Genomic DNA, 27,941 nt, shown 5'->3' with positions numbered 1-27,941 from the left:
GGGTCAACCAGGAAATTAAAGAAGAATTGAAAATATTCATGGACAGATGTCTCATATGAAGATACCATAGGAGAACCAGATCGATCCAGTGACAGGTTAGTAATGCTAGCTGATCTTGAAATAGAAACAAAAAGAGAATACACAGTTGTAAATTCTTCATCAATAAAGAAAATGACAGTAAAAATTCAAAATAAAAAAAATTCTTGGAAACAAATGATAATGAAAACACAACGGTTCAAAATCTTTGGTACACCACAAAGGCAGTCCTGAGAGGAAAATATATAGCGGTACAAGCCTTTCTCAAGGAACAAGAAAGGTCTCAAGGACACAAACTAACCCTACACGTAAAGGAGCTCAAGAAAGAACAAGAAAGAAGCCATAAACCCAGCAGGAGAAGACAAATCATAAAGATCAGAGCAGAAATCAATGAAATAGAAACAAACAAACAAAAAATACAATAGAAAAACTCAATGAAACTAGGAGCTGGTTCTTTGAAAGAATCAATAAGATTGATAAACCCCTGGCCAGACTTATCAAAAATAAAAGAGAAAGGACCCAAATAAATAAAATCATGAATGAAAGAGGAGAGATCACAACTAACACCAAAGAAATACAGACAAATATAAGAACATACTATGAGCAACTCTACACCAACAAATCTGACAATCTGGAAGAAATGGATGCATTCCTAGAGACATATTAACTACCACAACGGAACCAGGAAGAAATAGAAAACCTGAACAGGCCCATAACCAGTAAGGAGATTGAAACAGTCATCAAAAATCTCCAAACAAACAAAAGCCCAGGGCCAGACGGCTTCCCAGGGGAATTCTACCAAACATTTAAAGAAGAACTAATTCCTATTCTCCTGAAACTGTTCCAAAAAATAGAAATGGAAGGAAAACTTCCAAACTCATTTTATGAGGCCAGCATCACCTTGATCCCAAAACCAGACAAGGATCCCACCAAAAAAGAGAACTACAGACCAATATCCTTGATGAGCATAGATGAAAAAATTCTCACCAAAATACTAGCCAATAGGATTCAACAGTACATTAAAAGGATTATTCACCACGATCAAGTGGGATTTATTCCAGGGCTGCAGGGTGGTTCAATATCCAGAAATCAATCAATGTGATAGAACACATTAATAAAAGAAAGAACAAGAACCATATGATACTCTCAATAGATGCTGAAAAAGCATTTGACAAAGTACAGCATCCCTTCCTGATCAAAACTCTTCAAAGGGTAGGGATAGAGGGCACATACCTCAATATTATCAAAGCCATCTATGGAAAAGCCACCGCAGATATCATTCTCCATGGGGAAAAACTGAAAGCTTTTCCGTTAAGGTCAGGAACACGGCAGGGATGTCCATTATCACCACTGCTATTCAACATAGTACTAGAAGTCCTAGCCTCAGCAATCAGACAACACAAAGAAATTAAAGGCATCCAAATCGGCAAAAAAGAAGTCAAACTATCACTCTTTGCAGATGATATGATACTATATGTGGAAAAACCAAAAGACTCCACTCCAAAACCTCTAGAACTTGTACAGGAATTCAGTAAAGTGTCAGGATATAAAATCAATGCACAGAAATCAGTTGCATTTCTGTACACGAACAACAAATCAGAAGAAAGAGAAATTAAGGAGTCAATCCCATTTACAATTGCTCCCAGAACTATAAGATAATTAGGAATAAACCTAACGAAAGAGGCTAAGAATCTATACGCAGAAAACTATAAAGTACTCATGAAAGAAATTGAGGAAGACACAAAGAAATGGAAAAATGTTCCATGCTCCTGGGTTGGAAGAATAAATATTGTGAAAATATCTATGCTACCTAAAGCAATCTACACATTTAATGCAATCCCTATCAAAATACCATCAATTTTTTTCAAAGAAGTGGAACAAATAATCCTAAAATTTATATGGAAGCAGAAAAGACCTCGAATAGCCAAAGGAATATTAAAAAAGAAAGCCAAAGTGGGTGGCATCACAATTCCGGACTCAAGCTCTATTACAAAGCTGTCATCATCAAGACAGCATGGTACTGGCACAAAAACAGACACATAGATCAATGGAACAGAATAGAGAGCCCAGAAATAGACCCTCAACTCTATGGTCAACTAATCTTGGACAAAGCAGGAAAGAATGTCCAATGGAAAAAAGACAGCCTCTTCAATAAATGGTGCTGGGAAAATTGGACAGCCACATGCAGAAAAATGAAATTGGACCACTTCCTTACACAACACACGAAAATAGACTCAAAATGAATGAAGGACTGCAATGTGAGAAAGGAATCCATCCAAAACCTTGAGGAGAACACAGGCAACAACCTCTTCGACCTCAGCCACAGCAACATCTTCCTAGGAACATCGGCAAAGCAAGGGAAGTAAAGGCAAAAATGAACTATTGGGATTTCATCAAGATCAAAAGCTTTTGCACAGCAAAGAAAACAGTTAACAAAACCAAAAGACAATGACAGAACGGGAGAAGATATTTGCAAACGACATATCAGATAAAGGGCTAGTATCCAAATTTTATAAGGAACTTAGTAAACTCAACACCCAAAGAACAAACAATCCAAACAAGAAATGTGCAGAGGACATGAACAGACATTTCTGCAAAGAAGACATCCAGATGGCCAACAGACACATGAAAAAGTGCTCCAAATCATTCAGCATCAGGGAAATACAAATCTAAACCACAATGAGATATCACCTCACACCAGTCAGAATGGCTAAAATTAACAAGTCAGGAAATGACAGATGCTGGCAAGGATGCAGAGAAAGGGGAACCATCCTACACTGTTGGTGGGAATGCAATCTGGTGCAACCACTCTGGAAAACAGCATGGAGGTTCCTCAAAATGTTGAAAATAGAACTACCTTATGACCCAGCAATTGCACTACTGGGTATTTACCCTAAAGATACAAACGTAGTGATCCGAAGGGGCACATGTACCCAAATGTTTATAGCAGCAATGTCTACAATAGCCAAACTATGGAAAGAACCTAGATGTCCATCAACAGATAAATGGATAAAGAAGAGGTGGTATATATACAGAATGGAATACTATACAGCCATCAACAGAAATGAAATCTTGCTGTTTGCGACGATGTGGATGGAACTAAAGGGTATCATGCTTAGTGAAATAAGTCAATCAGAGAAAGACAACTATCATATGATCTCCCTGATATGAGGACATGGTGATGTAACATGGGGAGTTAGGGGGATAGAAAAATTAATAAATGAAACAAGATGGGATTTGGAGGGAGACAAACCATAAATGACTCTTAATCTCACAAAACAAACTGGAGGTTGCTGGGGGGAGGTGGGGTTGGGAGAGGGGGAGAGGGATATGGACATTGGGGAGCATATGTGCTATTGTGAGTGCTGTGAAGTGTGTAAACCTGGTGATTCACAGACCTGTACCCCTGAGGATAAAAATACATTATATGTTTATAAAAATAAAAACATTGGAAGGGGAGGCGAACCATAAGAGACTATGGACTCTGAAAAACAACCCGAGGGTTTTGAAGGGGTGGGAGTGGGAGTTTGGGGGAACCAGGTGTTGGGTAATATGGAGGGCACATATTGCATGAAGCACCTGGTGTTGTACAAAAACAATGAATACTGTTACACTGAAAAAAATAAATTAATTAATTTAAAAAAACAAACAAGCAAACAAAAAAAGAATGGTAAATTTTTTTCCACCCCTTCACTTTAAATCTGGAGGTGTCTTTGGGTCTAAAATGAATTTCTTATAGACAGCATATTGATGGGTTTTGTTTTTTTTTATCGATTCTTCTACCCTGTCTTTTGATTGGGGCATTTATCCCATTCACATTCAGTGTTAGTATTGAGACATATAAATTTAATACCCTTGTATTGTCTATATGGTGACTGTTACTGTATATTACCTCTGTTCCTTTCTGGTCTACTACTTTTAGGCTCTCTTTGCTTAGAGGACCCCTTTCAATAATTCCTGTAGTGCTAGTTTGCTGTTTACAAATTCTTTTAGTTTTTGTTTGTCCTGGAAGCTTTTTATCTCTCCTTCTATTTTCAATGATAGCCTAGCTGGATAGAGTATTCTTGGCTGCAAGTTTTTCTCATTTAGTGCTCTGAATATATCATGCCAGTATTTTCTGGCCTGCCAGGTCTCTGTGAATAAGTCTGCTGCCAATCTAATAATGTTACCATTGTATGTTACAGACTTCCTGTCCCAGGCTGCTTTCACTATTTTCTCTTTGTCACTAAGACTTGTAAATTTTACTATGAGATGATGGAGTGTGGATGTATTCTTATTGATTTTGAGGGGGGTTCTTTGTGCCTCCTTGATTTTGATGCTTGTTTCATTTGCCGTATTAGGGAAATTCTCTCCAATAATTCTCTCCAATAGACCTTCTGCTCCCTCTCTCTTTCTTCTTCTTCTGGAATCCCAATTATTCTAATGTTGTTTCATGTTATGGTATCACTTATATCTTGAATTCTTCCCTTGTGGCCCATTAGTTGTTTGTGTCTCTTTTTCTCTCTTTTGCTCAGTTTCTTTATTCTCTGTCATTTGGTCTTCTATATCACTAATTCTGTCCGTTGCCTCATTTATCCTAGCAGTAAGAACCTCTATTTTTTTTAGAACCTCCATTTTTTATTGCACCTCATTACAGCTTTTTTTTTTTAATTTCAACTTAGTTCAAGTTCAGTTCTTTTATTTCTCCTGAAAGAGCTTTATTTCTCCAGACAGTGTTTTTCTAATATCTTCCATGCCTTGTTGGAGCCAGCTAGCACCTTGAATATTGTCATTCTGAACTCTAGATCTGACATATTACTAATTTCCATATTTAGTAGGTCCCTAACCTTTTGTACTGCCTCTTGTTCTTTTTTTTTTTTTTTTTTTGTGGTGAGTTTTTCTGCCTTGTCATTTTATCCATATGAGAATATAAAAAGGAGCAAATAAAATACAAAAAAGGTGGAAATGACCCCAGGAAAATGTGCTTTAACCAAATCAGAAGAGACCCCAAATCTTGGGGGGAAGAAAGGGGATAAAAAGAGGTTCAGAAAAAAAAAACGCATTAAAAAAAGAAAAAAATTAAGAAGAAATATAAAAAGAAAATATATATATTGGACTGGTGAATAGAACAGAGTCACCCACTTAATTTGGGGAATATTTTGGTCTCTTAGAAGAAACTACCTTCCAAAATTAAAAACGATGAAGAGATGGAATATGACTATAAAGATGAAAAATGTTTAAAAGTATTTCTTAAAAAGTAGTTGATAAGATGAGTTAGTTGGGAAAATAAAGAAAAAGAACGTGGAGAAAATTTGCTCAAGCTGGAGAGTAGAACAAACCCCTATGCCAGATTTAAGGTATATTTTGATCTATCAGAAGAAGTTGCATCCCAAATTTTTTTAGAAGAAAAAATTTTCTGTATATAAAAAAATGTTACATACAATGAAAGATAAAATATGACTATAATATGAAGGTTCAAAAAAGTTTTTTTTAATGAAAGGTATTGTTAAGATAAACTAGTTAAAAAACATTAAAAGATGAAAGAGTAAAAGTTAAAAAAATGTAGCATAAGAAAAAAAAATAAAATTAAAAAAATTAATTAACCTTGAAAGACTAAGGAATCATCTGGAGAAAGCTGTGAATTCCATGCTTTGCTTTCTCCTCCTCTGGAATTCCCATGTTCTCCTTTGTAAGTGAACTTGGTCTTGGTTGGATTTCTAGCTGAATTTCTCGGGGAGGGGCCTGTTGTAGTGATTCTGAAGTGTCTTTGCCTTAGGTAGAATTGTACCGCCCTTACCAGGGGCCAGCTAAGTAATCTGCTCGGGCTTTCTTTTGGGAGGTTTTGTTCCCTGAATGCTTTTTGTAGAGTTCTGGAGCACAGGAATGAAAATGGAAACCTCCTAAACTTTGGCCTGGAGGAGCTGAGAGCTCAGGGACCCACCTCTCAGGGCACCCTCTGAGAAAAGCGCTCAATCACTCCAGTCTCCCTGGCCTCCAACCACTCAAGAAGCCCACCCAGCCTGTGACCAAGCATCTCTGTCTCTGGCACAGTATGTGCCTGGAGTCTCCAAACTCCAGATCCCTTTGCTCTTCCAGTGGAATCTCCCTGGATCTTCTGAAGTCCCTGTTCACAGAGCAATGGCCTTGACTGTGCCCCAGATCACATTTTAAGGCACCCCTGAGTTGAGAGCTCACTCCTCAGCTCCACCTCTGTAGCCAGTTTCCCCACTCTAATACCTGTGAGCTCTGTGAAACTGAGACACCCCCGATCCTTCCATGATCCCGCAGGACCTGAGACCACACTGTCCCCATGTCAGTTTCACTCTGGCCTAGCCTCCTGTGCGATCCCCCTCACTGGAACAGACTTTTAATTAAAAGTTCTGATTTTGTGCTCCATTGCTCTGCCACTTACTGGGAGATGGCCCCTCTCCCCATGGTCTCTCTTCCTGTCCCATTGGATTCACTTTTCCTCTGGTCCCACCATTCAGAATGTGGTTGATTATCTGTTTCTAGAATTGTTGCTCTTCTCTTCAATCTTCTCTTGGATTTGCAGGTGTTTGGAATGGTTTGATAAACTATCTACCTGATCTCCTGCTACCTGATGTCATCTCAACCTGCTACTCCTCTGCCATTTTGGCTCAATCTCCCCAGATTTTGGTTCTTAATATCATTTTCCAGTCAAAGGAATTAGATCTACTTGGAGAAATAGCTGATTCAGTGACTAGGGCAGGAAGTAAATATGCAGGATGAGCCTGAAATATCTTGGAAAGCCAGAAAACAACAACAACAACAACAACAAAAACCCAAAAGCTAAACAACAAAGAAACACAAACCCACCCTGCATACACAATGATGCGTATATGTCAAAGGGACAAAGGAGCCCATGGAAACAGCTCCCTGTGGCCAAAGCTCCTATGATTTGAGCAGCAGAATTAATAAAATACTGTGTAATTTTTCATAGTATAAAATAAATATCCATGATTCCATACTTATGTAAATGGAAGGTTGACTATATAAATAAGTGAGGTGACTAGATAAATCTTAAATGCAGAAGAATTCCAGTTTATATACATACTTTGCCCCAGGGAGGTGGTTCATTTCTTACCTCTCTGTAAGTGTGGATGGTGGATAGTTAACTTCCTTATGCAGAATATAGTAAGAGAGAGTAGAGACAGGCAGCATCACTGCAGAGGAACCAAACAACACTGTCTCAACCAGGTGGTCAAGGTCAACATCAAGTTTTACAAGAGATGAGGATAATAGTTGCCACTGACAGGATGTAATGAAAATGGTGATTTGCCTCTGGGTCTTTCTCCTCAAAAGCTGTCCCCCCAGTCTAATCACGAGAAAAACATCCGAAGAATCCCATTGAGAGACATTGAGAGACAAAATGCCTGATTAGTACATCTCAAAACTTAACAAGGACTTCAAAAACAAGGAATGTTGAAAAGCTGTCACAGACACCTGATGACTAAAGGGACGTGATGACTAAATATAAAGTGATACACTGAATGCTATTCTGAATGCAAGGACTGTAGATTAAACTATGGAAATCTGAATCAAGTATGAATTTCACTTCATCATCATGTATCAGTATTGACTCACTAAAAATAACAAAAGTTCCATACCAATGTAGAATATTAATGACATAGAAAATGGGTGTGTTAGATATGAGAATTGTCTATGCTATCTTTATTATTTTCTATAAATCCAAAACTGTTCAAAATTTTTTTCTAAAGTTCTCTTTTTTCAGAATACGGCCAGAGAACACTTGGGGAAAACAATCACCAATGATAATAATTGATTAAAAAAATTATTGTCATTGGATGCTAAAACTATTGATGAAAAATTATTAGGGAACAAGAAATTTACATGTTGTCCAGTTACCACCCTACAGATTAGATTTTCATAGGAAGGAAATATGTTATCTTTATTGTAGAGCAGATGGCGATAGTACCACCTTAATGAAGTAATCAGTAAATAGCTTCAGTTAACAAGGCAAGCTAATGTCATAGGCCTCACCTTAAAACAGCACACTTGTGATGGCTGAATTATTTAACCTAATCTATCATGAGGAAACATCACAAAAATAAATATGATTTCTGAAACAAAGGTCTAAAAAATTTTAAATGTCTGGAGCGCCTGGGTGGCTCAGTGGGTTAAAGCCTCTGCCTTCGGCTCAGGTCATGATCCCAGAGTTCCGGGATTGAGCCCCACATCAGGCTCTCTGCTCAGCAGGGAGCCTGCTTCCTCCTCTCTTTCTGCCTGCCTCTCTGCCTACTTGTCATCTCTCTGTCAAATAAATAAATAAAATCTTTAAAAAATTTGAAATGTCATGAAAGGAGAAAGAAGCAAGAGGTTGGTTCCAGATTACAGGAGATTGAAAAATGATAATACACCAAGTAGTGGCATTTAATTGAATTCTTGATGAAAAAATAAATTGATCAGAAAGACAATTTGGGGAAAATTTTAGTGTGGACATATTAGGGGATGTTAAATTTCTTGGGGGTAATAATGATATAATGGGATACCTAGGGGGCTCATTCAGTTAATTCTCTGCCATTAGCTCCAGTCATGATCCTGGGGTCCTGGGATCAAATCCCATGCACCAAGGGCTCCTGTTTCTCCCCTTCCCACTTGCGGTCCCGCTTGCTCTCTCTTGCTCGCTCTCTCTCTCAATTAAATAAATAAAGTATTTAAAAAATGGTATGGCAGTGTAGGAAATGCTTTATTCTTTGGAGATATATATAGAAGAATTTTGGATAAACTATCATAATCTCATATATATGTACAGTCACATATACATATGTGTATTCAATATGTATATATACACATTTTCCAGGTGGATAGTTAGGCAAATGCAATGAAATGTCAGTAATTACTAATCATGATTTTCAAAATTCATGGGCATTTTCTCAACCTTTCTGTAGGTTTGAAATTTTTCAAAGCAAATCTGGAGGAAAATGTCATTGATTCACCTTTTTCATCACTCTCTGCCCTGTTTCTCTATCCACTTAACAGCTTAGTTTCTTTTTTTTTAATATTTTATTTATTTGACAGAGAGAAATCACAACTAGGCAGAGAGGCAGGCAGAGAGAGAGAGGAGGAAGCAGACTCCCTGCTGAGCAGAGAGCCCGATGTGGGGCTCGATCCCAGGACCCTGAGATCATGACCTGAGCCGAAGGCAGAGGCTTTAACCCACTGAGCCACCCAGGTGCCCCAACAGCTTAGTTTCTTGAAAGTTTTCCTCTCCTGCTACTTTCACTTCTCTATGTTGTGTACAATATGATGTAGTGGTTAAAAACATGGACTTTGGATTGGATCCCTCAATTTGATCCCTGTGTTCCACCTTAAGATTTCTGTACACAAATTAGGAAACCTCTTTGTTCCACATTTTTTTTTTCAGTGGCACTATAGGAAATTAAAATATAGAAGTCAAAATAAAAGATTTAAGAGATTTGCTGAGTAGTTAAATGGAGAGTGATGAAATGTTATTTATAAGCTAAACGTGTATCTTAGAATTAAGATAAATAAAGCAAAAATGATAGATGAGACAAGAGACATAAATGTATCTGTTAATATTTATTCATTGGCATTAAAATCATTTTTTCCAAACAAGGTTAACAGTAAGGAGAACTATTGAATTTTTAAATGAGAGGGGTTCAATAATTCCAGAAACCCTGGGTCTGTTTCTCTGTGATTCCCTCAGCTATGCCCTCCATGTGTATTGACTTCACCTCCTGGCTGGTGTCTCTTTTGATGGCAAAATGGTTGTAGACTGTGCCAGATTTCATAGCCACGAAACATGACATTCAGAGGAAGACTACTTTTTTGTGGATCTCTTAAAACCAAGAAAACATATTTCCCAGGAACTTCCACAAAATTCCCTCTTTGGCCTCACTGGCCTCAAATAAGTCACAGACTCTTCCCTTAGCAAACCTCTAGGCTTCAGTGTTACCAAGTGTGAGCACTGGGTGGTGCAGAAATATGTGAATGGAACGTGTTGTATGCCTGGAAAAGGAAAAAGGATCAATGCATGTGAAGCTGACAACTGAAAATACCCCCTAAAATAGAGAGTAGATACAAGGAAACAGCACTCATGAAACTCGAGTATCTGGATTATCTTACCCCCTTAAAAAAGTGTTTAGGACCATGTAGAGTTTGTGTCTGTGGGTAATATCTAACAGTACTTGTAATATTATAAACTAAAACCAAGAAATTAAAAAAAGTGTTTATTGACTTGTTAAAAATAAAAATAACAAACCCATTGCATATTAACTTAAATGATTATCTTAAAACATATTAAAAAAATGGCTAGTGAATGGCCAAATGTGTCAGGTATCTTTTTAAATATTAGTGAAGGAAATCAGTTACAACATGGTTGGTACTCTCAGGAAGAAGATAGGCCTTCATTTTATTATCCAGTAGTTATAATTCGTTATTTTCCCTTTAAAATGCTGCCTATATCTCTGCACTCCTCTTCTTTTACCCTCCAATTTCAACTCTTTTCATCTGCTATAAGAATTCTTGAAGTTAGCCTCATTGATTCTAGCATCATTCTGATCATCAGATTACTTTTCTGAAAAATACAATCATATTACCTGGTTCTAAGAAATATTCAGTGTCTGAGGCCTCTGAGATAAATTCAGATTCTTAGGGGTTGGCTTTGAAGATTCTCACTAACCTGATTCCATCCCACCCTTATTTCCCATATTCCACAACAGCTTTAACAAAAGCTTTGTCAAATTTCTGACTCTTTCCATGGTTTACCTACTTTTTCACCTAATTTTTTTATTATGCTACCTTGTTTTAACTTTTATTCTTTCCTCTTTTAAAATTTTTCACTAGTTTATCTTAACAATACCTTTCAAAAAATCTTTTAAGAACATTCATTTATGTAGTCATATATTATCCTTCATTGTGTCTAATGTTTGTTTTTTTGTTTTGTTTTGTTTTGTTGGTTTTTGGTTTGGTTTTGCATACATATAGGGTTTTTTCTTCTAAAAAAATTTGGGATACAACTTCTTCTAACAGATCAAAATATACCCTAAATCTGGCACAAGGCTTTTTTCTAGTCTCCTGCATGAGTAAATTCTCTCCACTTTGTTTTTCTCTATTCTCCCAACTAACTAATCAACTCCTTTTTAGAGATATATTTTTAAAAATTTGCAACTTTATAGTCATATTCCACCCTACATTGTATTTAACTTAATTGTGTGTGTGTGTGTGTGTGTGTGTGTGTGTGTGTGTGTGTACGTAGAGAGAGAGAGAGAGAGAAATATAGAAGGTTCTCATTCCTTAAAATATTGGAAGTTAGTTTCTCCTTAGAGACCAAAATACTCCCAAAATAAAGTGGGTGACTCTGTTCTATTCACCAGTCTAATATATATATTTTCCTTTTTACATTTCTTCTTTATTTTTTTCTTTTTCAATTTTTTTTTCTGAACTTTTTTTACCCCCTTTCTACTTCCCATGATTTGGAGTCTCTTCTGATTTGGTTAAAGTACATTTTTTGGGGAACTTTGCCAGCTTTTAGTATTTTATTTGCTCCTACATGTATTCTTCTTGATTTTTTTATTTCTTATTTTTTATAAACATATAATATATTTTTATCCCCAGGGGTACAGGTCTGTGAATCGCCAGGTTTACACACTTCACGGCAATCACCATAGCACATACCCACCCAATGTCCATAATCCCCCTCCCCCTCTCCCAACCCCACCTCCCCCCAGCAACCCCCATTTTGTTTTGTGCGATTAAGAGTCACTTATGGTTTGTGTCCCTCCCAATCCCATCTTGTTTCATTTATTCTTCTCCTATCCCTCTAACCCCCCCATGTTGCATCTCCACATCCTCATATCAGGGAGATCATATGATAGTTGTCTTTCTCCAATTGACATATTTCACTAAGCATGATACCCTCTAGTTCCATCCATGTTGTCGCAAATGGCAAGATTTCATTTTTTAATGGCTACATAGTATTCCATTGTTTATATATACCACCTCTTCTTTATCCATTCATCTGTTGATGGACATCTACGTTCTTTCCATAGTTTGGCTATTGTAGACATTGCTGCTATAAACATTCAGGTGCACATGCCCCTTCGGACAACTACGTTTGTATCTTTAGGGTAAATACCCAGTAGTGCAATTGCTGGGTCATAGGGTAGTTCTATTTTCAACATTTTCAGGAACCTCCATGCTGTTTTCCAGAGTGGTTGCACCAGCTTGCATTCCAACCAACAGTGAAGGAGGGTTCACCTTTCTCCGCATCCTTGCCAGCATCTGTCATTTCCTGACTTGTTAATTTTAGCCATTCTGACTGGTGTGAGGTGATATCTCATTGTGGTTTAGATTTGTATTTCCCTGATGCAGAGTGATGTGGAGGACTTTTTCATGTGTCTGTTGGCCATCTGGATGTCTTCTTTGCATAAATGTCTGTTCATGTCCTCTGCCCATTTCTTGATTGGATTGTTTGTTCTTTGGGTGTTGAGTTTGCTAAGTTCCTTATAGATTTTGGATACTACCCCTTTATCGGAAAAGTCATTTGCCAATATCTTCTCCCATTCTGTCGGTTGTCTTTTGGTTTTGTTAACTGTTTCCTTTGCTGTGCAAAAGCTTTTGATCTTGATGAAATCCCAATAATTCATTTTTGCCCTTGCTTCCCTTGCCTTTGCCGATGTTCCTAGGAAGATGTTGTTGTGGCTGAGGTCGAAGAGGTTGCTGCCTGCGTTCTTCTAAAGGTTTTGGATGGATTCATTTCTCACATTGAGGTCCTTCATCCATTTTGAGTCTATTTTCATGTGTGGTGTAAGGAAGTGGTCCAATTTCATTTTTCTGCATGTGGCTGTCCAATTTTCCCAGCACCATTTATTGAAGAGGCTGTCTTTTTTTCCATTGGACATTCTTTCCTGCTTTGTCCAAGATTAGTTGACCATAGAGTTGAGGGTCTATTTCTGGGCTCTCTATTCTGTTCCATTGATCTATGTGTCTGCTTTTGTGCCAGTACCATGCTGTCTTGATGATGACAGCTTTGTAATAGAGCTTGAAGTACGGAATTGTGATGCCACCAATTTTGGCTTTCTTTTTCAATATTCCTTTGGCTATTTGAGGTCTTTTCTTATTTGTTCCATTTCTTTGAAAAAAATTCATGGTATTTTGATAGAGATTGCATTGAATGTGTAGATTGCTTTAGGTAACATGGACATTTTCACAATATTTATTTTCCAATCCAGGAGCATGGAACATTTTTCTATTTCTTTGTGTCTTCCTCAATTTCTTTCATGAGTACTTTATAGTTTTCTGCATATAGATTCTTTGCCTCTTTGGTTAGGTTTATTCCTAGGTATCTTATAGTTTTGGGTGCAATTGTAAATGGGGTTGACTCCTTAATTTCTCTTTCTTCTGTCTTGTTGTTGGTGTACAGATATACAACTGATTTCTGTGCATTGATTTTATATCCTGACACTTTACTGAATTCCTGTACAAGTTCTAGCAGTTTTGGAGTGGAGTCTTTTGGGTTTTCCACATATAGTATCATATCATCTGCGAAGAGTGATAGTTTGACTTCTTCTTTGCCGATTTGGATGCCTTTAATTTCCTTTTGTTGTCTGATTGCTGAGGCTAGGACTTCTAGTACTATGTTGAATAGCAGTGGTGATAATGGACATCCCTGCTGTGTTCCTGACCTTAGCAGAAAAGCTTTCCATTTTTCTTCATTGAGAATGATATTTACGGTAGCTTTTCCAGTGATGGCTTTGATAATATTGAGGTATGTGCCCTCTATCCCTACCCTTTGAAGAGTTTTGATCAGGAAGGGATGCTGTACTTTGTCAAATGATCCTAATCTTTTGATACCAGTTGAGACCTAAATTGTGACCCAGGATGTGATCTATTCTGGAGAAGGTTCCATGGGCACTAGAGAAGAATGTGTATTCTGTTGCTTTGGGATGAAATGTTCTGAATATATCTGTGAAGTCCATCAGGTCCAGTGTGTCATTGAAGGCCTTTATTTCCTTGTTGATCTTTTGCTTGGGTGATCTGTCAATTTCAGTGAGGGGGCTGTTCAAGTCCGCTACTATTATTGTATTATTGTTGATGTGTTTCTTTGATTTTGTTATTAATTGGTTTATATAGTTGGTGCTCCCACGTTAGGGGCATAGATATTTAAAATTGTAAGATCTTCTTGTTGGAGAGACACTTTGAGTATGATATAGGGTCCTTTCTCATCTCTTATTGTAGTCTTTGGCTTAAAATCTAATGGATCTGATATAAGGATTGCCACCTCAGCTTTCTTCTGATGCCCATTAGCATGGTAAATTGTTTTCCACCCCCTCACTTTAAATCTAGAGGTGTCTTCGCATCTAAAATGAGTTTCTTGTAGGCAACATATAGATCGGTTTTGTTTTTTTATCCATTCTGATACCCTGTGTCTTTTGATTGGGGCATTTAGCCCATTAACATTCAGGGTAACTATTGAGAGATATGAATTTAGTGCCATTCTATCGCTTATAAGGTATATGTTACTGTATATTGTCTCTGTACCTTTCTAATCTACTACTTTTAGGCTCTCTCTTTGCTTAGAGGACCCCTTTCAATATTTCCTGTAGAGCTAGTTTGGTGTTTGCAAATTCTTTCAGTTTTTGTTTGTCCTGGAAGCTTTTGATCTCTCCTTCTATTTTCAATGATAGCCTAGCTGGATAGAGTATTCTTGGCTGCATGTTTTTCTCGTTTAGTGCTCTGAATATATCATGCCTGCTCTTTCTGGCCTGCCAGGTCTCTGTGGATAAGTCTGCTGCCATTCTAATATTTTTACCATTGTTTGTTACAGACGTCTTTTCCCGGGCTGCTTTCAGGATTTTCTCTTTGTCACTAAGACTTGTAAATTTTACTATTAGGTGACGGGGTGTGGACCTATTCTTGTTGATTTTGAGGGGGTTCTCTGCACCTCCTGGATTTTAATGCTTGTTCCCTTTTCCATATTAGGGAAATTCTCTCCAATAATTCTTTCCAATAGACCTGTTCCCCTCTCTCTTTCTTCTTTTTCTGGAATCCCAATTATTCTAATGTTGTTTTGTCTTATATTGTCAGTTATCTCTCTAATTCTCCCCTTGTGGTCCAGTAGCTGTTTGTCCCTCTTTTGCTCAGCTTCTTTATTCTCTGTCATTTGGTCTTCTATATCACTAATTCTTTCTTCTGCCTCATTGATCCTAGCAGTGAGAGCCTCCATTTTTGATTGCACCTCATTAATAGCTTTTTTTATTTCTACTTGGTTAGATTTTAGTTCTTTAATTTCTCCAGAAAGGCTTTTATATCTCCAGAGAGGGTTTCTCTAACATCTTCCATGCCTTTTTCGAGCCCCGCTAGAACCTTCAGAATCGTCATTCTGAACTCTAGATCTGACATATTACCAATGTCCGTGTTGATTAGGTCCCCAGCCTTCATTACTGCTTCCTGTTCTTTTGTTTGTTGGGATTTTTCCTGCCTTGTCATTTCGTCCAGATAAGAGGATATGATGGATCCAATAAAATACTAAAAGGGTGGCAAAGACCCTAGAAAAATGAGCTGTAACCAAATTAGAAGAGATCCTAAATTGTCGGGGGGAGAAAGGGGGTAAAAAGAGGTTCAGAAAAAAAAAGAACAAAATTTAAAATAGAAAACAAATAAAGAAAAAATATAAAAATGAAAGAAAAAATATATTTTAGATAAACTACTCAAAAAATGTTAAAAAAGAAAAAGGTAAAAGTTTTAAAAAAATTAGTAGAAGGAAAAAAAAAGAAAGAAAAAAATTTGAAAGAATAAATGAAACAAGATGGGATTGGGAGGGAGACAAACCATAAATGACTCTTAATCTCACAAAACAAACTGGGGGTTGCTGGGGGGAGGTGGGATTGGGAGAGGGGGAGCGGGCTATGGACATTGGGGAGGGGAGGCGAACCATAAGAGACTATGGACTCTGAAAAACAACCTGAGGGTTTTGAAGGGTCAGGGGTGGGAGGTTGGGGGAACAGGTGGTGGGTGATGGGGGGGCACGTTTTGCATGGAGCACTGGGTGTTGTGCAAAAAGAATGAATACTGTTACGCTGAAAAAATTAATAAAAAGGGAAAAAAAAATTAAAAAAAAAATTAAAAAAAAAATGAATTAACCACAAGACTAAAGAATCATGGGGAGAAAGCCATGAGTTCCGTGCTTTGCTTTCTCCTCCTCTGGAATTCCGCTGCTCTCCTAGGTATTGAACCTGCTTTCCTTGATAGATGAACTTCATCCTGGCTGGATATTTTGTTAATCTTCTGGGGGAGGGGCCTGTTGTAGTGACTCTCAAGTGTCTTTGCCCGAGGTGGAATTCCACCGTCCTTACCGGTGCCAGACTAAGTAATCTGCTTGGGTTCGCTTTTGGGAGCTTTTGTTCCCTGAATGCTTTACATAGATTTCTGGAGGACAGGAATGGAAATGGTAGCCTCCCAGTCTCTGGCCCAGAGGAGCCGAGAGCCTGGGGCCCCACTCCTCAGTGTGCCCCCAGAGGACAGCACTCAATCACTCCCGTATCCCCAGCCTCCAGCTGCACTCCGATCTCACCAAGCCTGTGACCAGTTCAAGGTAGCCCCGAGCTGAGAGTTCAGTCCATAGCTCTGTCTCTAGCTGGCTTCTCCGTTCTAATACCTGCGAGTTCTGCAACACTCAGACACCCCGATCCTTCTGTGACCCTGCGGGACCTGGGGCCACGCTGACCCCGTGTGGGCTTCACTCTGGTTTAGCCTCTGGAGCAATGTCCCTCAGTGGAACAGACTTTTAAAAGTCCTGATTTTGTGCTCCATTGCTCTGCTGCTTTCTGGGAGCCGGCCCCTCCCCCCCCGCAGTCTATCTTCCCATCGCTTTGGATTCACTTCTCTGCCAGTCCTTCCTTTCTGAAAGTGGTTGATTTTCTGTTTCTAGAATTGCTGTTCTTCTTCTCTTCGATCTCCCATTGGATTTGTAGGTGTTTGCAATGTTTAGATAAGCCATCGAGCTGATCTCCTGCTACCAGATGTAGTCTCAGCCTGCTACTTCTCTGCCATCTTGACTCCTGCTGCTCCTTCATATGTTCTTATCTGGATAAAATGATAAGGCAGAAAAAGTCACCACAAAACAAAGAACAAGAGGCAGTACCAAAGGCTAAGAAACTAATCAATATGGACATTGGTAATATGTCATATCTAGAGTTCAGAATGGCAATTCTCGAGGTGCTAGCTGTGCTTGAAAAAGGCATGGGAGATATAAGAGAAACAGTATCTGGAGAAATAAAAGCCCTTTCTGGAGAAATAAAATAACTGAACTCTAACCAACATGAAATCAAAAAAGATATCAATGAGGTACAATAAAAAATGGAGACTCTTACTGCTAGGATAAATGAGGCAACAAGAGAATTACTGATATTGAAGACCAAATGACAGAGAATAAAGAAGCTGAGCAAAGGAGAGAAAAACAACTACTGGACCACAAGGGAGAATTCGAGAGATAAGTGATACCGTAAGATGAAACAACATTAGAATGATAGGGATTCCGGAAGAAGAAGAAAGAGAGAGTGGAGCAGAAGGTATATGGAGAGAATTATTGGAGACAGTTTCTCTAACATGGCAAAGGGAACAAGCATCAAAATCCAGGAGTCACAGAACCCCCCCCAAAATCAATAAGAATAGGCCCACACCTTGTCATCTAATAGTAAAATTTACAAGTCTTAGTAACAAAGAGAAAATCCTGAAAGCAGCCTGGGACAAGAAGTCTGTAACATACCATGGTTAAATTATTACATTGGCATCAGACTTACCACAGAGACACGGCAGGCCAGAAAGAACTGGCATAATATATTCAGAAATGAGAAAGGAGAAATAAGAAAAGGATGCCGCCAGGAATATGATATCCAGCTAGGCTATCACTGAAAATAGAAGGAGAGATTAAAAGCTTCCAGGACAAACAAAAACTGAAAGAATTTGTAAATACCAAACCAGCTCTACAGGAAACATTAAAAGGGGTCATCTAAGCAAAGAGAGAGCCTAAAAGTAGTAGATCAGAAAGGAACAGAGGCAATATACAGTAATCATAACCTTACAGACAATACAATGGCACTAAATTAATATCTCTCAATGATTACCCTGAATGTAAATGGGCTAAACGCCCCAATCAAAAGACACAGGGTAGCAGAATGGATAAAAAAACAAAACCCATCAATATGCTATCTACAAGAAACGCATTTTGGAACCAGACACATCCAGATTTAAAGTGAGGAGGTGGAAAACAATTTACCATGTTAATGGACATCAAAAGAAAGCTCGGGTGGCAATCCTAATATCCGATCAATAAGATTTTAAGCCAATGACTCTAATAAGAGATGAGTAAGGTCATTATATCATACTCAAAGGGTCTGTCGAACAAGAAGATCTAGTAATTTTAAATATCTATGCCCCTAACACGGGAGCAGCCAACTATATAAACCAATGAATAACATAATCAAAGAAACACATCAACAATAAAACAATAATAGTGGGGGACTTTAACACTCACCTCTCTGAAATGGACAGATCATCTAAGGAAAAGATCAGCAAAGAAATAAAGACCCTAAATGAAACACTGGACCAGACAGACATAATAGATATATTCAGAACATTCCATCCCAAAGCAACAGCATACACATTCTTCTCTAGGGAAACATTCTCCAGAATAGATCACATCATGGGTCAAAAATCAGGTCTCAAACAGTATCAAAAGATTGGGATCATTCCCTGCATATTTTCAGACCACAATGCTCTGAAGCTAAAATTCATTCACAAGAGGAAATATGGAAAGAACCCAAATACATGGAGACTAAAGAGCATCCTTCTTTGTGGAGCATAACAAATGACATGGAGGACATTGGGAGATGGAGAGGAGAAGGAAGTTGAGGGACGTTGGAAGGGGAGGTGAACCATGAGAGACTATGGACTCTGAAAAAGAACCTGAGGGTTTTGAAGCGGCAGGGGGTGGGAGGTTGGGGGAACCAGGTGGTGGGTAATAGGGAGGGCACGAATTGCATGGAGCACTGGGTGTTGTGCAAAAATAATAAATACTGTTATGCTGAAATAAATAAACAAATAAGAAAAAAAAATGAATGGGTCAACCAGGAAATGAAAGAAGAATTGAAAAAATTCCAGGAAATGAATGATAATGAAAACACAATGGTTCAAAAACTGTGGAACACAGCAAAGGCAGTCCTGAGAGGAAATTTATACTGATACAAGCCTTTCTCAAGAAACAAGAAAGGTCTCAAATATACACCCTAATCCTACACCTAATGGAGTTGGACAAAGTACAACAAAGAAAGCCTAAACCCAGCAGGAAAAGAGAAATAATAAATAGTAGAGCAGAAATCAATGAAATAGAAACTCAAAAAATAATAGAACAAATCAACAAAACTAGGAGCTGATTCTTAGAAAGTATTAATAAGATTGATAAAACCCTGGCCACTTATCAAAAAGAAGAGAAAGGACCCAAATAAATAAAATCAGGAATGAAGGAGGAGAGATCACGACCAACACCTATAAAATACACACAATTATAAGAACATATTATGAACAACTATACACCAGCAATTTGAAAGTCAGCTGGAAATGGATGCATTCCTAGAGACATATAAACTACTACAACTGAACCAGGAAGAAATAGAAAACCTGAACAGACCCATAACCAGTAAGGAGATTGAAGCAGTCATCAAAAATCTCCTAATAGGGGCACCTGGGTGGCTCAGTGGGTTAAGTCTCTGCCTTCAGCTCAGGTGATGATCCCAGGTTCCTGGGATCAAGCCTCACATCTGGCTCTTGGTTCAGCGGAGAACCTGCTTACCTCTCTCTCTCTCTGCCTGCCTCTCTGCCTACTTGTGATCTCTGTCTGTCAAATAAATAAATAAAATCTTAAAAAAAAAAAAACAACTCCTAAAAAAACTCCTAAAAAACTAGAACTCAGGGCCAGATGGCTTCCAGGGGAATTCTACCAAACATTTTAAGAAAAATTAATTCCTATTCTCCTGAAACAGTTCCAAACACAGAAAGGGAAGGAAAATCTCCAAACTCATTTCATGAGGCCAGCATTACATTGATCACCAAACCAGATTAAGATCCCATCAAATTACAGACCAATGTTGCATCTCCACGTCCTCATATCAGGGAGATCATATGATAGTTGTCTTTCTCCGATTGACTTATTTCACTAAGCATGATACCCTCTAGTTCCATCCACGTTGTCGCAAATGGCAAGATTTCATTTCTTTTGATGCCTGCATAGTATTCCATTGTGAATATATACCACATCTTCTTTATCCATTCATCTGTTGATGGACATCTAGGTTCTTTCCATAGTTTGGCTATTGTAGACATTGCTGCTATAAACATTAGGGTACACATGCCCCTTGGGATCACTACGTCTGTATCTTTAGGGTAAATACCCAGTAGTGCAATTGCTGGGTCATAGGGTAGTTCTATTTTCAACATTTTGAGGAACCTCCATGCTGTTTTCCAGAGTGGTTGCACCAGATTGCATTCCCACCAACAGTGTAGGAGGGTTCCCCTTTCTCCGCATCCTCGCCAGCATCTGTCATTTCCTGACTTGTTAATTTTAGCCATTCTGACTGGTGTGAGGTGATATCTCATTGTGGTTTTGATTTGTATTTCCCTGACGCCGAGTGATGTGGAGCACTTTTTCATGTGTCTGTTGGCCATCTGGATGTCTTCTTTGCAGAAATGTCTGTTCATGTCCTCTGCCCATTTCTTGATTGGATTGTTTGTTCTTTGGGTGTTGAGTTTGCTAAGTTCCTTATAGATTTTGGATACTAGCCCTTTATCTGATATGTCGTTTGCAAATATCTTCTCCCATTCTGTCAGTTGTCTTTTGGTTTTGTTAACTGTTTCCTTTGCTGTGCAGAAGCTTTTGATCTTGATGAAATCTCAATAGTTCACTTTTGCCCTTGCTTCCCTTGCCTTTGAGAAGAATAAATGAAACAAGATGGGATTTGGAGGGAGACAAACCATAAATGACTCTTAATCTCACAAAACAAACTGGGGGTTGCTGGGGGGAGGTGGGGTTGGGAGAAGGTCAGGGGGTTATGGACATTGGGTAGGTTATGTGCTATCGTGAGTGCTGTGAAGTGTGTAAACCTGGCGATTCATAGACCTGTACCCCTGGGGATAAAAATACATTATATGTTTATAAAAAAAAAAAATTTGGAGGGGATGCGAACCATAAGAGACTATGGACTCTGAAAAACAACCTGAGGGTTTTGAAGGGTCAGGGGTGGGAAGTTGGGGGAACAGGTGGTGGGTAATAGGGAGGGCACCTTTTGCATGGAACACTGGGTGTTGTGCAAAAACAATGAATACTGTTACGCTGAAAAAATAAATAAATTAAAAAAAATTACAGACCAATATCCTTGATGGACACAGATGCAAAAATTTTCACCAAAATACTAGCCAATAGGATCCAACAGTACATTAAAAGTATTACTCACATTACCAAGTGGGATTTAGTCCAGGAATGCAAGGTTGGCTCAACATTTGCAAATCAATCAATGTGATACACTACATTAATAAAAGAAAGAAGAAGAACCATAGGATCCTCTTATTAGATGCTGAAAAAGGATTTGACGTAATACAGAATCCTTTCCCGAACAAAACTCTTCAAAGTATAGGGATAGAGGGCACATACCTCAATATCATGAAAATCATCTATTGAAAACCCACCACAAATATTCTCAATGGATAAAAACTGAGAGCTTTTCTGCTAAGGTCAGGAACATGGCAGGGATGTCCATTATCACCACTGTTATTCAACATAGGACTAGAAGTCCTAGCCTCAGCAATCAGACAACAAAAAGAAATTAAAGGCATCCAAATCAGCAAAGTGGAAGTCAACTATCACTCTTTGCAGATGATATGATACTATATGTGGAAAACCTGAAATACTCTACTCCAAATGTGCTAGAACTTGCACAGGAATTCAGTAAAGTGTCATTGATATAAAATCAATAAATCATATATATATGTATATATATGATAGTATATATAGTATCATATTATATACATATTATATATACATATTATATACATTATCATATATATATGATAGTATATATAGTATCATATTATATACATTATCATATTATATATATATATAAATCAGATAATATAAAATCAATGCACAGAAATCAGTTGTATTTCTTTACACCAACAATAGGACTGAAGAAAGAGAAATTAAGGACTCAATCCCATTTACAATTGCACCCAAAACCATAAGATACCAAGGAATACAATGAATAAACCTAACTAAAGAGGCAACGTATCTATACTCAGAAAACTATAAAGTACTCATGAAATTAATTCAGGAAGACACAAAGAAATGGAAAAATGTTCATGCTCCTGGATTGGAGGAATGAATATTGTGAAAGTGCCTAAGCCACCTAAAGCAATCTACACGTTTAATGCAATCCCTATCAAAATCCAATCCATTTTTTCAAAGAAATGGAACAAATCATACAAAAATTTATCTGGAATCAGAAAAGACCTCAAATAGCCCAAGGAATACTGAAAAAGAAAGCCAAAGCTGGTGGCATCAAAATTACAGATTTCAAGCCATATTACAAAGTTATCATCATCAAAACAGTATGGTACTGGCACAAAAACAGACACATAGATCAGTGGAACAGAATAGAGAACCCAGAAACAGACCCTCAACGTTATGGTCAACTAATCTTTGACAAAGCAGGAAAGAATATCCAATGGAAAAAAGACAGCCTTTTCAATAAATGGTGTTGGGAAAATTGGACAGGCACATGAATAAAAATTAAACTGGACCATTTCCTTATACCACACAAAAAAATAGACTCAAAATGGATGAAGTACCTCAATGTGAGAAAGAAATCCATCAAAATCATTGAGAAGAGCACAGGCATCAACCTCTTTGACCTCAGCCACAGCAACTTCATCCAAGGAACATCGCCAAAGGCAAGGGAAGTAAGGGCAAAATGAACGATGGGGACTTCACCAAGATTAAAAGCTTTTGCACAGCAAAGGAAACAGTTAACAAAACCAAAAGACAACTGACCAAAATAGGAGAAGATATTTGCAAATAACATATCAGATAAAGGGCTAGTATGCAAAATCTATAAAAATCTTATCAAACTCAACAGCCAAAGAACAAATAATCCAATCAAGAAATGGGCAGAGGACATGAACAGACATTTATGCAAAGAAGACATCCAGATGGCCAACAGACACATGAAAAAGTGCTCCACATCACTTGGCATCAGGGAAACACAGATCAAAACCTCAATGAGATACCACCTCATACTAGTCAGAATGGCTAAAATTAACAAGTCAAGAAATGACAGATGCTGGTGAGAATGCAGAGAAAGGGGAACCCTCCTACACTGTTGGTGGGAATGCAAGCTGGTGCAACCACTCTGAAAAATAGTATGGAGCAAGTTTCCTCAAGTTGAAAATAGAGCTACCCTAAGACCCATGAATTGCACTCCTGGATATTTACCCTAAAGATACAAATGTAGTGATCCAAAGTGGCACGTGCACCCAAATGTTTATAGCAGCAATGTCACAAGAGCCAAACTATGGAAAGAACCTAGATGTCCAGCAACAGATGATTGGGTAAAGAAGAGGTCGTATATATACACAACAGAATACTATCCAGCCATCAAAAGAAAGGAAATCTTGTCATTTGCAACGACATGGATAGAACTAGAGGGTATTATGCTTAGGGAAATAAGTCAATCAGATAAAGACTATTATCATATGATCTCCCTGAAATGTCGAACTTGTGAGGCAGCATGGGGGGTTTAGGGATAGGAAAAGACTAAGTGAAACAAGATGGGATCGGGATGGAGACAAACCATAAGAGACTCTTTTTTTTTTTTTTAGATTTTATTTATTTATTTGACAGATATCAAAGCAGGCAGAGAATCAGGCAAAGAAAGGAGGCTCCCCACTGTCCAGAGAACCTGATGCCAGACTCAATCACAGGACCTCTGAGACCATGATCCAAGCCAAAGGCAGAGGCTTTAACCCACTGAGCCACCCACATACCCCCATAAGAGACTCTTAATCTCACAAAACAAATGAAGTGTTGCTGGGGGGAGGGGGGTATGGTGAGTGTGGTGGCGTTATGGACATTGGGGAAAGTATGTACTATGGTGAGTGCTCTGAAGTGTGTAAACCTAGCGGTTCACAGACCTGTATCCCTGGGGCTAATAATACATTATATGTTAATTTTAAAAAATTAAAAATAAAAAAAGAACCAAAATCTGGGCCATAGGTATGCTAATTGCTTCTGCAAAGTCATTGCTTCTGTGCTCTGACAGCTGACAGAGTAAGGGTATGTATGTTCCTATCATCCATATTCTTGCCAGCAACTGGTATTTATTTATTTTTTAACTTTTATCCAATGTTTTACATATGCCATTATTGTATTAATTTGCAATTTTCTATGGCAAACACTGTGGAGAGATTTTCATATTCTTATTTATCATTTATATTTCTTCTTTGATAAAATGCTTGTTCAGACCTTCTGCCCAATTATTATTGGATTGTTTGCAGACTTTCTGTTCATTATTTATCATTGTTTATCCACAAATAGCTTGGATCTTTTCGTACAAGTCTTTTATCAGAAACATGTTTTCTGGGTATTCCCAAAAGCACATACTGAGGCACTTAATGCTGGCTTTGTTTCTCTGAGGGTATTTGCATATCTCCCCATTCTTTTTTTCCTTCCTCCTTTGGATTGCATACTCCAATTGAAGATAAAACTTCAATTTCACAGATATTTCTTACCTCAGTTTAAATCTACAGTTGAATTTCTTCAGTAATTTTTTTAATTTCAATTGTACTTATCAACTACAGAATGTCCACTTCATTTTTTCTTTAAAATTTCTCTTTATTGATAGTCTCTGCTTCATATAACACTGCATTCATACTTCCTTTATTTATTTAATCCTGGTTTCCTTTAGTCTGTGACCTTTTTTATTATGATTATTTTTAAGTTTCTTTCTGTTAAGTCCTGTATATGATTGCTCTCAAAGGAAGTTTATGTTTTCTGTTAATTTTCTGATGGATGTGTGACATTTTTTGCTTACATCATGACTTTTTATTGTTGAGAATTGGGCATTTATGCTAATATATGGTAAAACTCTGGGTACTCATTCATCCTTGGTTTAGTAATATTTTTGTTTGTTCAGTGACTTGGACTCTGTGTGTATGTGTGTGTGTGTGTGTGTGTGTGTGTGTGTGTGTGTGTGTGTGTGAAGTCCACTTTCTCTGCAGTGTAGTCTCTTGTGCTGCACTTCCGAGGATGCAGCATGCACACAGTCCCTTCGGATGACCATGGCTTTATCAGAAGTCCTCTTATCTCCTTCTTTGATCATCCAGCTCTTAGGCCCATGAACTCCCCGTAATAGCATTAGCATGCTTTCTCTCTCTCTCTCTCTCTCCCTCTCTTTTTAATGCCTTGGGGAATAAGTTGTTCCACATTCATAAGCAATTGAATTTGGGCCCCTTTGAGGTACGGATTTTGAGGCTAATGCTTGAGGGTCTTTCTGACTCAAGGCAAGCTCTTCCTTATTTTCTCCCATCCTGCATTTTTCTAGGTAAACCAACTGGATGTTACACCAATAGTTCCACCATTCTACCACTAATCATCTTTTGCCAATAGAATCACATTCTTTGAGGGATCCTTTGTAGGTCCCTGTTCTTAACACCTTTATTTCCTTTGGGGTAAAATCTCTGAGACTCAGCTTTTAGACATGGGAGTAGTGATAGTGACCCACTTCCCTCCATGTGATAACCCTACTGTCGAAGTCATATCTAAGATAGAGTTTCTATCTTAAGAGTGTGGACTGTGTAGAAGGGATCCCCAAACTCTTGATCACAATTGCCTAGAATTTAACTTCTACAATGCATAGCAGCAAAGAGGTGAGAAAAGCTGTTGGGTGTGGCCCTCCTGGGAGGTAATACAGTCAACTACTACGAGGTAGAGGGGATGTGGGGAGGGAGTTTTGTGTTCTTTTCTGCACCTGAATAAAGTGGACCATTCCTCACACTGAGCTGGGAAGGCAAAGGTTATGATTCGAATGCTGTAGATTCTCACTGTTCTTACCAAATTGTAATACATTTTCTTGAATGAATGTTTCATTTGTTGCATACCCTAGTACAATTTCCAGTCAGAGACTCCTGTATTTTCTTCCTTCCTTTTTTTTTTTTTCCTTTTTTAAAGGACATCAATGTCCACAGCCCAGAACATCATTCACTTGGTGCCAAAAAAAAAAAAAAAAAAAAAAAAAAAACCCTGTGGGCTGTGGGAGCAATGCAGACAGCATGAGCTTTCTCAGACTGTGGTCTGGCAAGATCCAGGTCCCAGCTCATGAGGAAATGTGAGGTTTGCAGCAATCCCTGATCTGGGAGTCAGGGTCCCTAAGATGGAATAGCATGGATATTGACTTGCTAGTGCTCTCAGGTGAGTCCTGTGTTCACAACACTTCAGCTTGCACAGCTTAATGTGGGCACAGAGACCAAAGCACAAGCCTTTCATGGCCTCTGATGTGCACAGGTGTGTAGAGCAAAGCAGTGGTAGGAGCCATGTTGACCTCCATCTTTACCTTGCTGTTGATGTTGCCATACTTCACCTGGTGGTAGTTCACATCATAGTGTAGGCTCAGCTGCATTTCTAGGGGTCCCAGGGGGAAAACCAGAGTTCAGCACATTGCCCTGCACTGGATGCAAGCACGTTACTGAGCACGCAGAGTGCTTGCTGCTGTAGAAGCTGCTGTCTTCCTCCTCCTCCTCATACATGGGTATATGCGACCACCAGCTCATCCTAGGAGCCCCAGGCCCATGGGAGACCCAGTCCTCCTCACCACCCTGTGGCGCCCTGGGCCCTGTGACATGGTCCTGTGGTAGCACCACCTTCGGGATGGAACCAGTCAGAGCACTAGCACAGTCGCCTTCACTTCCCAAAGATTTAAATCGTGCTTTTTAACGTAAAATTGTCACCATTTACATCGTTCTGTTGGGAACTGAGCCATGGAACTTCTCATACTGCCATTCAGAAGTAGACCTACACTATGGCTTTTTCAGAAATGTTCTCATCAAGTTGAAAAATTCCCCTTCTAGCCCTAGGTTACTGACTGTTTTTTAATTCTGGTCTGGTTCTCCAAACCTTTCCCTGCATCTCAACCAATGTTCTGTCACTTACGAACTGTGGCATATTGGGCCAGCTCATCCTTGCTCTTAATTACAAGTATTCATTAATTATTTCATCTGCTTATTCAAGATCTCTTTATCCCCATAAAACTTCACAGTTTTTAATGAAAAAATATCAATACTCACACCACTTTCATGTCCTTTATCTTTCCTTTGGTTAGACATGTCTGAACTTTTAAATATGCTTAGGTTGCTATTTGTTGGTGTTTTTAAATGACTTTTTTAAGGTTTTTTTTTTTTTTTTTTTTTTGACAGAAAGACAGCATGAGTAAGGGTGAGGGGCAGAAGGAGAGGGTGAAGCAGATCCCCCCCTGAGCAGGGAGCCTGACAAAGGACTAGATCCCAGGACCTTTGGTTCATGACTGGAGCCCAAACCAGGGGTAACCAACTGAGATAACCAAGGGCCCTTTGTTTGTACCTTTTGATACAAATGTAGGGATCCAAAGAGGCAAATGCACCCAAATGTTTACAGCAGCTATGTTGTCAATAGTCAAACTATGGAAAGAACCTATATGTTCATGAACAGATAAATGGATAATGAAGATCTATAGACAATAGAATACTACACAATATCAAAAATTGAAATCTTGCCATTTGAAATAACCTGGATGGAACTAGAGGGTATTATTCTTAGTGAAACAAGTCAATCAGAGAAAGGCAATTAT

The sequence above is a fragment of the Meles meles genome, chromosome 4, assembly GCF_922984935.1.
Source record: "Meles meles chromosome 4, mMelMel3.1 paternal haplotype, whole genome shotgun sequence".
NCBI lineage: Eukaryota > Metazoa > Chordata > Mammalia > Carnivora > Mustelidae > Meles > Meles meles.
The sequence above is the reverse complement of the archived record's forward strand: the minus strand, read 5'-3'. Positions refer to the sequence as shown.